This window comes from Colletes gigas, unplaced genomic scaffold (assembly GCF_013123115.1).
Source record: "Colletes gigas isolate AHSC1104 unplaced genomic scaffold, ASM1312311v1 Colletes_gigas_Sc00012, whole genome shotgun sequence".
Lineage (NCBI taxonomy): Eukaryota > Metazoa > Arthropoda > Insecta > Hymenoptera > Colletidae > Colletes > Colletes gigas.
In genome coordinates, this window is record NW_025106641.1 from 3,254,185 (window position 1) to 3,266,814 (window position 12,630).

The following is a 12,630-nucleotide window of genomic DNA, read 5'->3' on the forward strand; positions in this document are numbered from 1 at the left end:
AATAGGGTGGGGCGGCGCTTTCCAATCGCGAAGCGAGGCCCCTCGCGTTCCGTTGACGATCGAAAAAGGTGAGACGTGCCGAAGGGGATATAGGCGCGGACAATGAAGCGAACGGGAGCGACGCAGAGGGAATGATGGGGACGGGGCGAGCGGGGGGTGGCGAGGAACGCGGACAGAGTAGTCGGAGGCAGAAGGAAAACGCGAGAAAAAGAGAGGGAGGGAGGCGAGAACGTGACGAGACGACGAAGGGGAGCCGAGGAGAACGCGGACGGTCGAGCTACGACGATTTGGCAACGGCTTTTATGGCTTTCGTTTGCGATCGGCTGGAAACGCCGCGGCCCCGGTGGACGGGGAGCCATCGTCGACGCTGCGCGTCTGGGTGTACGTATTTCGGAAACGAGGCCGACCGCGTATTCTGAAAACGAGGAAGGAACCTAAGAGGCCGCGGAGCAGGGACCACGGCCGCCCGCGAGAACGCGAAACGGTGTACTTTCGGTCGGGCGACGTTAGCGCCGCTAACGGTGGGTATTAGGGTCAACGGTGCCCGACGAGTACGAATTAACCTGTTAATCGGTCGACGCGTGTCGACTCATCGATATGTACGCACGGTTGGGAAAAAAAAACCTGGCAGCGATACTCGAGGGCAGTGTGTTATACGGGAATTCGCCGCAATGATTTACACCCAACGGTTAGTCGATTAAACGGTCGTTCATGGTGGCCGGTTAACCTCAAAAAGGGAATATTTGTCGTGCTTCTGCGATAACGATTACCTTTCTGATAGTTCTAACGTTGAAAGAAGTTTAGAACGTGTAAATCGATCCCGATCTTTTTGGAATATATCATTTTGGAAAATCACAAATTTTTTGACTCGTCGTCTTCGCGACACCAGAGTGGTACAGCTTCACCGGTGGTCGTAATTATTCAATTTGTTATCGAGCAATTTTACGCGTTCGTTCTCGACGATTTCCGTAATTAAATGGCTTCGTTATCCCGGTCGAAGGAGTCTAGGTCTTTGGCGGAGAGGGGGGAAGGTGCGAGAGAAAAATATAGCGTCCACTTTTTTTTAGCGCGGAACGAGTCGCGCGCGACGAAGGAAAGATCGAACGTAGCGATCGAACGAACGAACAGGCATGAGAGCATCCGGTTCTTTAGTGGCCGAGAGCGATGATCGGGCAGCGCGCGTGAAATCATCCCGACTCTCGAGCGGAGTACGAGAGCGAGAGCGCACTCGAAGCGAGCGTGCATTCGGACGTACATTCCTACTACCTGCGGGAAACTGTAACTACCGGCAGACTGGAAGTATTAGGAGGGAGAGAGGATGAAAAGGCAGGAGAGCAGAGCGAGAGAGTAGGAGCGAATGGGCGAGGGGCACGACGGAAGGTGGGAGAAGAGAATAAACTGGGTCAGTGTCGCGGAACTTGAAAACTTCGCTTCCGTAATGTGAGAGCGGCGCTGACTGCCGCCTGGAAGTCGCTTAAACTGCGTTTACGAGTCGGCGGTAGGTAAAACAGAAACACCTCGAGAACTCGAGACCGAGTTATACCCCGAGTTATGTATATAGTTGTCTATATGTACGCCGGGCACACGTACGCCGGGACGTAGGTGTGCGCGGAGAACCGGGAAAGAGAAAGAGACCAAGGGAGCGTGCGAGAGAAAGAGCGCCCGTTGGAAGACATATACGAATGTACAAACTGAACCACGCCGCTCAGCTGGGTCGGGGGCAGGAGGAGGAGGTGGAGGAGGTGGAGGAGGACGAGTGAACGGTGGGAGGGGGAGTCTCGTTTGTTATACCGGCGTTTCCACCGGCGTGCTTCATTGTACACAAGTTTCCCTCCTCCACGTGCGCCGCCCGGCTGTGTATTATATCGAAAGCGTTTCCCGCCAACGATTCAATGTCAACAGCTCTACGCGACGTCGAACCGCGCAAGGAACCGGTGGAAGGTCTCGCAAGGTCACTGGCTCCTCCGCGCTGGCGTTGAAGACGACGAAAGACGACGGATCGCGCCAAGAAAGTTCGGGCTCGTGAATTTCGTCGATCGAACGTAAAAAAAATATCGCTGCCGCGTCGAGAGTCCCGGAATTTCCATTACCGGTGGCGTAACGCGCGTTCCGTTTTAATAACCGAGATGTTCGACTCGCGGCGTCAAAAAGGGGGAGGGGGAACGACCGAGGGGACGACGCGGGACTTACGCGAGCGATACGGAGGGATAAGAGGGAAGGGAAATGCGCGCCCACGTATAAACGCGTATATCGTGCACGTAAGCCTGAAAACACGGTGGCGTTAGCGCTTGTTGACGCAGATAAACCGACGGACAGCGTAACGTTGTATTTATAGTCTCCTTCCTCGCGTCTCCTAGTCGCGTTTTCTCTCTCCCTCGCCGGGATGAATTTTTCACGTCGTTTACGGGGGCCTCCGCCGTGTACGCGATTCCGTGAGAAATATCTTCGAGATACGGTCCGTCCCGCGCGCAAAGAACCTATCCTCGAGATACGGCGCACCGACGCTATCGTCGCGCCCCGATAATCGCTAATTGCCGCCGTTTTCGATTTTCGACGCACTTAAACCCTCGGACGGCGGGACTCCGCGGCAGGAATTCTAACCGGTTTCTAACCCCGACCCTAACCTGGTTAATCGAGATGGGGTTGGAGTAACTCGAGAGAACCCAAGTCATACGGAGAGCAGGTTACCCTGTCTAAAAGTCAAAAGTACGCGCGTAGACAGTGTCGTTAGAGATTGTATTACGAAACGTATATCGTTGCGTCGAGAGGGGAAGGAAACGTAACGCAAAGTTCGCGAGTAAACGCTTTATGACGGAGTTGGAAACAACATTACACCACTTGATTTTTACGCGTGGGAAACTTTGGAACAACATAAGTTTACTCGGCAGAAGTGACTTCGTACGACGAACTTAACCCTTCGATGGAAGCTTGGTACCTGTTTTTCAACCTGATATTTTTCAGTCGACCGTTTCGTAAAACAAAGCGGTACAAAGTTGTGCTCGCGTTGAGACAATAATGTAGTCCGCTGGCCCACCGTGTGGCGGCTTGAAAAAATCGTCGAAGACTCGCGGTCTCCGGCGGGGTCTAAATAACCTCCGGTATATCGAACCGTGCCAGAGAATCCGCGAGCGGAGGACCCCGCGAAGGTCTCTCTCGCAACCGCGGTCTCGTTTTCTCGTTTAATAACCAACCCGTTGGAAGAGAGGAAGAGGAAAAGACGGGAGGAGGGAAGAAACGTTGAAGCGCGCTTGGTAGAACAGGACGCGTATACGTATACGTGTGCAAGAGGCACACGGTGGTGTCCACGTGCACGTGGGTCGGGTAGAAGGTTCGAGAGCAAGAGAGACGGAAGGATAGATAGGAAAGCGGGGTAAAGGGAGAAGGAGGTTGCGGATAGAACCGCGCTTACGTGGACGTAACGCGTACGTAAGCCCGAAAACACGGCGGCAAGAGGTGCGGAACGTTAACCCTCCCCCGGCCCTGTCCCCGTCGTCCCTCCGCCCCCTCGATGTACCGATCTCCGGCGTCAGCCCCCGGTACACCCCTCGCCGACCCCCTCGTCGTCGAGGTGCGAGGCAGAACTGTAGATCGAGGGTGGGCAGAGGGAGGTCGAAGAAGAGGGTGGCCGAGGGTAGGTGGCGCGGCTCGGCTCGGCGCGGAGCTGCGAGGTACGAGTGGGTGGAGAAGGAGGATAGGGCAGGCCGTTATTTAGCCGGCCGCGCGCGCGTCCCTTCGCGACCCAACTCAGCCGCGCCGCCCTTCGCTCGCCCTCGAGCGCCGCTGTTCTGCCGCCCCCTCATCGCTCACGCCCGACTCGACCACCTCTGCACCCCTCGCCGCCCTTCCGCTCACCCTACTAGCCCGACAGCCACCTCTAGCTCCCACACCCTTCGTTTGCCCTTCTCCCTAGCCGTCAACCTTCCCTCTCTTTGTTTCTCCCGATCGTTCTTCTTTTTTTTTTTCCTAGCCGTCCTACCCCATCCCTCTCTCTGCCACCCTCTCGCGCTAGCTATACGTCCGTCTCTCTCTGCCCATTGCCCTCGTCTCTTCGGGACACGCGGCGGCGACTCACGGCTCTTCACGGTGCCCTGAGCTCTCGTTCTCTCTCTCTGTTCGTTTATCTTCGTCTCTGTCGGACGCACGGTCGTCCTCGATCGTGCATCTCCGTCCCGCCAGCGATCACTTTTTCTCGTCCCGTCTCTCTCGCGCGCGCCGGCTGCGCGTCGTTACTACCACGGAAAACCTCCGCTCGCTCGTCCACGACGAGGCTCCGACGCTGGCCGTCCGTTCGTTCGCCGAAATCCCGTGCTAATTAAAGCCCGCCTCGATGCCCGTCGCCGACCGGGACGACAGAGGCGTCGTTCCCTCTCTATCTTTCTCTCTTTGTCGGTCCTCTGCTCGCTGGCCGCGTCTACGGGTTTTCGTTCTCTCGCTTCGTACCTCTCTCTCTCTCTCTCTCTCTCTCTGTTTGCGCCTCGACTTTCTGCCCCGTTCTCTCTTTCCGTTCCGTCTCGCGCGACTCGACGCGGCCGCCGGCCGGGCTCACCAAGGAGAAAATTAAGAAGACTTCGAGCCGGCTCGTTCGGTCCATTGTGCCCCGCGTACACGAGAGAGCCCCGTCCCCGCGTAACGGTACTCGCGGCAGACGACGGAGGCCTCTCTCGTTCCCTTCTTTTTTCTCCTTCTGGCCCTCCGTGTCGGCGGCCGTCTCTCGCTCTCGCCGCTCTCCGCGGACCAGCTGTCTCTTTGTGTTGGAAGCGCGCGTATTGCGGGCACACCGACCCACCAGCCGCGACTTACGACTTCGCGACCGTGCCTCGATACTTGGACGTACAATTTTTTCACTCCAAGTCGCACGGTGGCTAATTTCAGGAATTTACGCGACCGAATAAAACTATCGATCGTGTTCACGAACGGTTTAGAATCGTTCGTGCTCGGAACCCTCCATGAATCGGTGGCCGTCCAGGTGCAAATACTATTCAATCTTGTTTGCGAAAATATACTGATTTTTATACGATAGGGTACATTGTCCTGTTGACGATGCATCTTTTATATTTATAACCCTATTGGTATAGTTGGGGCCACGATATAGCGAGGTCGTAAACTCTAGTAGGTGTCAAGGTTTACACGGTTCAGCTTCCGAAACAAGTGAATTGACAGAAATACGAGCAGCTAAGGGCCTTAGACCATTGTCAGGGCCGTACGAAGAATGTTTTATCTAGTGTCGCCATTTTTAGAGGTATCCTGATGAGTAAAGGTCTTACTGAAGTCTTTGATATCCTAACCCTTTGCACTCGAAGTTTTTTTTCATTCATATTACCAGCAACTCCAAGCAATTTTTTTAAATTGATTACAAATACAAATGTTATGATATATAAAAAAACAAAAAATTATAAAATTATTACACTTTGTAATCGTCCAAGGAGTGATACTTTTCGAAGCAATCGCCAATACGTAACTATTTCCATTGCCTCCATAGCAAAGCCCTCGAGTTTGAAGACAAAAATATCAAATGACTCCGCTCCGGAGCCCTCGAGCGCAAAGGGTTAAAATTGATACGTTTTTTCCTCAAAATGAAGATAATTTTTATTGGACCCGTTCGTTCGACCCGCGGATCTATCGTTGGAATAAAATGTTGCCCGTGTCCGGGGTCTGGTACGCGGTTGCACGCGAGCGCGAACGAGCGCCAAGCGCGCGGCGCCCGCCGAGATAAACTCGCGCTGCCTTTTATCTAGATACATTCCTCGCGCCTCCCGGACTCGCTTCTCGCGCGACCGCGGACCTCTACCCGTTTTCCCCTTTCCCCTCCCCGTGTCCCGCTACGCTCCGCTCGCTATCGCCGCGGCGGCCAAGGGAGTCGAAGGGGGGGGGAGGCGCGGGGGGAGGACTGTCTCGATGCGTATCCCGTCGCCGCTGTCGCCGGACGACGACGATACGCGCGACCGCCGACGACGGATCGACGACGATGCCCAGGAATTGCAGATACGCGCCGCCACGCCGAGTTTATCTGCGCCGCGCGAGCTTTCTTCTTCCTGTTACTCCGGCCACGATTCGATTAAGCGGCCTTCGTGGATTTTTCCGCTCGCTGGCCTGCTTTAATTCGCCTGCCCGGTCGTGCACACCGACAGGCGTCCCGACGCGCGCGTCACGCGACCCAACACACGCAAACGGGACGGGTTCTCTTCACGCGGCCCGTTCCGTCGCGAAAAGATTTTCAAAGGATTTCCGTTCCGCCGAAAAACTGCGGCGCGCGCATTCACCGGTTCCCCCCACCCCCTAGGGGTCTTCCATGCGTTCTCTAACGTTCTCTCTTCGGTCGGTTCGCGCCGCTCCCGCCGGCCAGCGTTAAACGGCTCGACCGTGGAATCGCGTACGAGGCCGTCTCTCGTCTTGTTCGCGGCACTTTTCTACCTGGATTCGGACCGCCTTAATTACTTCGGGATCATTTTTGCGCGGAAAGGATTATTTACGCTGTTTGTCGAAGCGTCACGGTGTACATCGGGGTCCCCAAAAATCCAGTCCCGAGGAACACGGTACCGTAGAGAAACGATCACGACGGTCGCTTACGGCTCTCTTTCTCTCTCTCTCTCTCTCTCTCTCTCTCTCTGTGTCTCTGTCTCTCGCTCCGGGGGGGTATTCGCGCGCCGCTTCCGCTTCCGCGTCGCCGTCCGAAGGGAGGAGGAACTCTCGTCTCGACGCGTCTTTCGCCTCGGTGAAACTGGAACGCGTTTCCCTCTCCGCCCCACCCCGCGTCCCGAACTCTTTCAGTCGTGCGACGGGAGGCGTTTCGAAACGTATCTCGATATTTCGCGCGTCGCTGCTCGCCTCGTCGGCCGGATTCGTCGGTTAATTAAAGGAGCAAAAAGTACCGGGGAGCGGAATAATGAATTCGTGACGCGACAATAGCCGCGAGGCAATAAAATTTGGCGCCCTTCGACGCGGGCGGGAGCGAGGAGAGGTCCTTGCTCGATGGAGCGCGCGCGCGGGCGCTCGTATTACGGCCAGTCGATCCGTCCGTCCGTCCGTCCTGGCCCGATCCTGTCGGGTTATTCACGCGCCCGGAAAGCGAACGCACATGCGTCTGTAAACACGACCTTGCGACTTTACGATCGTTTACCGACTCCCTGCCGACCTTTCGGAAGCTACGGCCGTTCTGGAATTCCAATTAATCTCGCGCGCTGCACGCCGGTGCGTACCTCGTTTATCGTTACGGGAATAAAAACCGCACGGACGATGTAAATTAACTCGTCGACGAACCAGGAAATCCTCATCCGTCTAATAATTGGCGAACGCGATTGCGCGCGCGAAACGGACGATCGAGAGAAAATGGATGGCTCCAGCCGCGCGTCGAAGACGAAACACGGTCTCGCGAGAACGGCGCGAGACTTTGTCGATGAGAAGCATATTTATTATTTATCGATCTTCGGTGGAAATAATATTGCTAAATTTTGTTCGGACACCACATCGGTTCGATCACGGGCGACTGTAACCTTACAACAACGACGGATAAAAATAGTTATTTATACGCGTAGGGAGTCACACGATGCATGGAGGCCGTCGTTGAGGGTTCCAACCCCTCGTGCGCGACGCGACTTTCAGTCTCGATCGACGCACGATGCGGCTCGTTAAAAGAAATTTTATTTTTTCACCGTCATTTTCGCGAACAGTTACGCGAAAGGAGGAACGTCGAAAATGTATAAATATCCGTCTTTGGACGATACGGTCCGATGCTCGCGGGTCGAAAAATACATGTTGCGAGACGCGGAACGTCGGGGACGGTTCGCGGGTCGTTGCGCTGCACCGGGCGTCGGGCTCGAGGGGTTAAAGATAATTGCCCTACTTTTAACCTCTCGAGCGTGCTCGTAAATAAATAAAATAGATATAAGACAAAGGATAATATTAAGGATTTTCTAGGAAAATAACCATACTCTGTTGCTCTGAAGAAAGAGGTTATAATTCACACATGACGTATATACAATATTTATAGATATGCAAAATGGTTTACCAATCACCTAAAAAATAAAAAAGAGAAATGACAATTAAAGTCTATTCTCCTTTGTTGGAGAACAACGATATCCGAATGAATGAAGTATGCGGAGTGACGTTGGTATTATCGATCTGTGATAATGCGTTTTTTGTTTCCTCATTAACTGTTTTTGTTCATTCTGTTCAGTTCGTTCTGTTTGTATCTTCGTGTCTAATAAAATTTATATATTGCTGCTTACGCTAAAGTCCACTGTTATTATACTGTTAATAAACCAAGTTCGCTGTCACATCCTTATTTACTCCTAGATCTATTATTTTATTAATTGCTAATTATCGATCACTTAACACTAGAACTACCGACAATTATAGTGTGTTTATTTGTACTAAAGTAATTGAAATTGAATAGATACTTTATTCTCTTATAGAAAATTACGATAAATTTTCAAAAATCCAATCGAATACATTTTTTATAAATTTTATTAGAAATTATGAATGGGTCATTTTGACTGGTTTTGGTAGTTCTAGTGTTAAATCACTGCACGTGTGCTCTCTTGCGTAATCTCTCTATATCTTTCATCCCTCTCGTTGAGTATCGATGTATATCGATTAGAGGGCGCGCTGAGCTAATAAAGCGTGGCTAACTTGAATCAAAGAAAGTATTCTTTCTTTAGATAAATAAATAAATAAATAAATAAATATACTATAAATAATATGAATAAATAAATAAATAAATATACTATATAATATGAATAAATAAATAAATAAATAAATATACCATGTAATATGAATAAATAAATAAATAAACTCGCGAACGAGCCATGACTCGCGGGGGGAGGGGGGTTAGTAGATGAGGAGGTGGCCGTGGAACGGGTCGAACGAGACGTTGTTGGATAAATCGAAATACAAATCAAGTTAGTCAAACGCGACGGAAATACTGCCCCTTGAGATGTCGCGGGTTGGTCCCGAAGGCAATGGAGATTTGATCGCTGCCACCTCCAAGACAGTTCGCCTCCATGCACGGGGACGAGCGTGGTTTAGGGTCTGGTGTAAAGTAATTTCTAAATTATCAGTGTAAGAATATTTACACGAGCACGTGTGCGGAAGCGGTATATCGCTTTCGAGTCGCCGCCGCGATTCCGTGAAACTCACGCGGGTCACACGTGGCCTCACAGAGTGACCGAATCGCCAAAAGACAAAGAAGAATCGGTGGTATAAAACCCCCAAGCCTTGGAGGAACGATATCTGTCCTGACTAAATAAAGCACTTAAAAGCATTGGGAGCCGCTGGTAACAAAATTGGAATATAATTCGGAGTACAAAGGGTTAAAATAGATCTTGTTATTGCGCATCTTTTCTCAGTTCCCCCGATCCACTAAGTCCTTGCGTCAGATACCTTCGATCGTCGCGTAATTTCGAGACAGCCGGTATGTCGAGCGACCCAGGGGTCAGTTGGGTCGATCCGACAGCCATGCTCGCTGATAAAGATGGCGGTCGTTTGCTCTCGACCGGTGGCGTTCGCGAAGAAGGGACTGGGGGCCCTCTCGATCGATCCGGTGCCCGCATAGTCGCGAGCGCGTAGGAGTGTTTGTTTGTCGACGGCCGCACCGTAGCCTCCGTCGACGTCGTCGAGAGAAACTTTTTATTGCAGGGTTTTCCCTATAATCTCGAATAATTAACGACGACCCCGTTGGGCTCACGGTCCGCTCCGGTCTGGGCTGGCGGAAGGGAAGTAGACGCCGCGGATGCCCGATCCCGCAACGTCATCCGTGTGCAAGACGTCCAAGCGGCACCGAACCTCGACCATCCTCGTCTCCACCCTTCTCTCCCTTCTCGATCCTTCCGAGAAACACCCGACGCTGCGTGCTTCCACCTCCGTTTTCTTCGTCGTCGACTTAACGGCCGCACCTGCTACCGCCTCGTTTCGGCCCCGAGCAGCGCGCGCGAATTTCTTCCCTTCGACGTGCCCTCCCGCTGGAGACCGTATTTCCGCTCGGCGCGCGCTTCCCTTTTAGACGCTGGAAATCCCCCGTCCCGTGGGGTTGGGCGCTTTAAGGTCGATGAACACTGGCTCCCGGAAGCGTAATCGCGATAAAAAAAAAATTTTTTCTTTTCCTCCTCCATCCAACCCCTTCCACGTGTAATATATTTTTTTCAATATTCCCCGACGCTAGATTCGTCTACCTTGGTCGTGTCTAACCTCCGTAATTAACTCGCGAAGTATTTTATAAAATAGTCTAGCGAACACCATGGTGTAACTTCCTGTGCTCGCCGCCAGATGGCCACGCTCTCGTCTCTCTCGCAAGCGTTCGAGCGACCCCTCCGTCCCTATATATACGCTTCTCGTCCGCTGGATAAGCAGCGCCACGGACACTAAACGTTATTGTTCGACTCGAACCGTTTCGTGGACAGCATTATAAATCGATCTTTAGGCGATTTTTCCCCCTGCTCTAGACGTTGCCATAAATGAGAATTTCTCCAAGTCCTCCGGTGGTGTGTGCAGAGAGTGGTTTTCGGGTTCGAATATCCCCGGGAATCAATAATTCAAATCCCGGTGTCCTCGACGCTCCGGCTATTTCGTCCGTTTCGTTTTATCGCGAGCGACTCGAATGCAAGGGCGAGAGCGCGCGGTCGGTAGTCTCGCCGAGCCGGGGAAAGAAAGGACGCGCCCCGACGTAAATCGAGAAGGACACTCTCGACGGCGTTACGTAAATCGGGCGCACAGGAGGATTGGCGTCGTTTCTCCTTTGTCCGTTTCTATTCGTCGGTGGGGGTCGGGTCGCGTTTTGAGCGTCGTTAGGTGAATCACGGTGCAAATGAAATTAGTCGAGCCCGAACGGAAATACGTATCTTCGGGTGACGTGTGTTGGCTCCCGGTCACGTTGGAGGGAAAACAACCTTTGCCCAACCGCTTTTCCAAAGATTAGCTGTTCAGGCAATTTGTTGAAAGCAAGCTCTGAATCCTTATTAACACCTTGCACTATTTTCACTGAGTCTCACTTTGTGATGACAATTTTAGGCCTAACTTGATGATCATAAGTCAGGTTGTTCAATTTCATTGCTCACTGCTTGCTAGCTAGGTCATTTCCTTGTTAGCTAGCACACTGCTTCGTAGCTAGCTTACTGCTTCCTAGCTAGCTTAGTCCTTCCTAGCTAGCTTAGTCCTTGCTAGCTAACTCACTCCTTCCTAGCTAGGTTACTCCTTGCTAGCTAGCTCACTCGTTCCTAGCTAGCTCACTCGTTGCTAGCTAGCTCACTCCTTCCTAGCTAGCTCACTCATTGCTTATTAGCTAGCTCACTCCTTGCTAGATAGCTAACTCAGTCCTTGCTTACTTGCTAGCTCACTCCTTCCTAGCCAGATCACTCCTTGCTAGTAGCTAGCTTAGTCCTTCCTAGCTAGCTCACTCCTTCCTAGCTAGCTCACTCCTTCCTATCTAGCTTAGTCCTTCGTAGCTAGCTCACTCCTTGCTTACTAGCTAGCTCACTCCTTCCTAGCTAGCTTAGTCCTTCCTAACTACCTTAGTTCTTCCTAGCTAGCTCACTCCTTGCTAGCTACCTTAGTCCTTCCTAGCTAGCTCACTCCTTGCTAGTTAGCTCACTCCTTCCTATCTAGCTCACACAGTAGTGCAAGGGGTCAATAAAACTGAACTTTCTCAACCGTTCTAATTATGTTTGTTTGCTGTGTTTATAGGAAATGGACTGCACTCGAGTCTCATTTGGGTGTCTCCATTCATGAGATCAGGGAGGCGGATTTAATCGGAAGAAAAAGGAGTAATATGACGCAGCGTCCAAAATCGCGAACGTTCTTGGTGACATGCGTTGGATGGTGGCCCCCCCGCGTGAAGATCTACGATTACAATTCTACGGATCGTTGCTCGGTCAACGGTACATGCAACATCTCCGGGGTACACGCGTATTACATAATTCAAAAAGTTCTAAAATTAGAGGCCCGCGCGTCGAGTCGCGCCGCGGCACGGATAGGCTGGCCCGAGACGAGAGGAAAAGAATACGCTCGAAGAAGATCTCGCGCGAGAGTCTGCGCGAGTTAAATATAACGTCTCTGGAGCAGACGACAGGTAGTTGCTCGCCAGCCTCGGCCTGGGGCTCTGTGGTTACGATGGACGGTGTCCACCACGATTCGCGTTTGCTTTTTGGTGGATGGAAGAAACTTCGAGAATTGTAATTTGTTTGTAATTGGGGAACGATAATATACGATATGGCACGATGAAAATTCTACCAAGGGACACTTGGGGTTGTCGAATTTTTTATTTTTCCCAAATATGTTTCGCTCGAATAGTTATAATCTTATTCGTGCAGTCGAGTTGCCGACGCAATTAAGGTATCCAGTTTGATGTAATTGATAGGTATCGAGGCGATGGCTGTTTGTCTCGGGAAGTCTTGAATCGTATGAAGAGATTCCTTGGAATGGTTCGATACAAGGGTATCAATTTCAAACTAGACGCCGCGATCAATTTCAAACGCCTCGATGGTATATCTAGACGCGTATAATTCCTGTGTTCATCTATCTGGAGACGCGAAACGCAGCGAGCGATACGGGGCACCGTCGAGAATCAGATTTCCCGACATTTTAGTAAAATCGAATCTCGAGCCAAGAGTAACGAATCACGCGAGGAAATTAATCGAGCAA

The 12,630-nt window shown here is 51.8% G+C and overlaps 1 long non-coding RNA gene across 1 annotated transcript in view; it reads left to right on the forward strand.

Annotated features, from left to right (window-relative positions):
• Nucleotides 1-12,197, forward strand: part of LOC122398881 — a 61,464-nt gene extending 49,267 nt beyond the window's left edge. The window contains exon 4 of the long non-coding RNA XR_006259227.1: nucleotides 11,674-12,197. This is a non-coding gene — a long non-coding RNA (uncharacterized LOC122398881). The remainder of the gene's footprint in view (nucleotides 1-11,673) is intronic.
• The last annotated feature ends 433 nt before the right edge of the window (nucleotides 12,198-12,630 follow it).